General features: G+C 40.8%; 1 non-coding gene across 1 annotated transcript; it reads left to right on the top strand.

Annotated features, from left to right (window-relative positions):
* The first annotated feature begins 284 nt into the window (after positions 1-284).
* LOC121773058 lies at positions 285-440 on the top strand. The gene has a single exon (XR_006044634.1). It is a non-coding gene; the product is annotated as a 5.8S ribosomal RNA (ribosomal RNA).
* Positions 441-1,792: the final 1,352 nt, after the last annotated feature.

The raw sequence follows: 1,792 nt of genomic DNA, 5'->3' as shown, positions 1-1,792 counted from the left end.
TCTTGCTCGAGATAGCATGGTTCGTCCAAGTGTACTTGCATCCCTTCGACATGATGTCTTCCAAACCGAGCAAGGCACACGAGTCCACCATGTTCTTTATCTCATATTCGGTTGGGACGGAGCCCCCTACTCTCTCATCCCCCGCCGGCGTGCTCCTTCGTGTCACGCCGTGCGGGCTAATGAACCCCGGCACGGAATGCGCCAAGGAATACTTAACGAAGTGTCCCCCCCGCCCCGTTCGCGGACCGTGTGGGGGCAACCGAATGTCTTACAAATGTCATAACGACTCTCGGCAATGGATAACTCAGCTCTCGCATCGATGAAGAACGTAGCGAAATGCGATACATGGTGTGAATTGCAGAATCCCGTAAACCATCGAGGCTTTGAACGCAAGTTGCGCCCAATGCCATTTGGCCGAGGGCACGTCTGCCTGGGCATCACGCATCGCTTCGCCCCCCACCCTGCGCTCAGCAGTGTTAGGTTTAGTATACTGAAAAGCATGTTTCGAGCGAGTTTAAGCATGTTTCGCGCGAATAGAATCTTGCTTGTATACGGAAAAACTCTACAATCCACTTTTAACCCGATTCAGTATTATTTGAGCAGTTTACACGAATAGAATCAGTATGTTATTACATTGTGTTTGCTTGTGCGTTTATAAGATGTTTTATAAACATTTAAATGCATAAGAAGTAAACAAAGCCTAAGTATTTTACTTAGTAGACCGGTTGTGGACCGCGTCCAATTTAAGGTAACTACAGTCCGTTCTATGCAATTCTTTGCAAAAGAAAAAGAAGAATTTCACAACCTAGATAGGCTTTGGCTACCTATCGTGAAAGGTTGGAATGTCAGTTCGATTATTTCTAAGCCTTATTGAAATAAGATGACATTGGTGTGGTATAGCACTAAATGGATCTAATAGCAAGACGTGTATTTATGCTATCTACTGAAAGACTAGGTCTTGATAAATATCTATTTCTTAATCAATGTACGTTAGCATTGAGCATACGATATTTAGTATGTACTACTTTGACTTACCAAAGGTGTGGGTTTTTCGTCACCCAACGATCCAGGTATATTGGGTAGTGGTGATCATTATCTAGCGGTGCTAGGATTGCTATTATGTTGAATCGTGCGCGAGGTGAGTCTCGTTTGATAATGTCCTCAAGAGAAGCTTGAACAAGGTTTTATTGTTCGGAAACTGGCCAGTTGGAATTTAATTATTCCATAAATAATAAATAAGTGTTTCTTGCTAAGTCCACTCTTGGAATTAATAAGATGTTAATTAATTAAGTCCATAGCAGACTTTAATTAATTAATGGACATTTATATCTTAAGCGTGAGAAATAAATAATAAACAAAATGGAAACCCGGATTACTTGTAATTTCAGATTTGGATGGGGAAGTCAATATTACGTCTGTAGTGGTTGCTCGTAATATTCCAATATAAGCTTGTATTAAATTGTGGATTCAATTTAATTAGTAAAAAGCTAATTGGGGGAGCCCATATCCAAAACCTTCCATAGATACCTGACTGGACCCAATATGTAACTATTATAGATAGGAGAATAAAGGAGACAGAAAAACACAATTATCATTGTGGAAAAATTTCATCCACTCTCATATTTGAGAAAGGAACGATTTTTCCTAATTGAATTTCTCCTCTGTGAGATCTTCAACTCCTCCTCCGTGAGAAAGTTTTGTCTTCTTTATTCGAGTCCTAGTGTTTCGATAAGATCAGCCCACACTGATGTCGGAATACAGTTCGGGATACCAGTCAGAAGATCCGTTGTCT

This window comes from Salvia splendens, chromosome 16 (genome assembly GCF_004379255.2).
Source record: "Salvia splendens isolate huo1 chromosome 16, SspV2, whole genome shotgun sequence".
NCBI lineage: Eukaryota > Viridiplantae > Streptophyta > Magnoliopsida > Lamiales > Lamiaceae > Salvia > Salvia splendens.
This window is presented reverse-complemented; position numbering and strand designations above follow the sequence as displayed.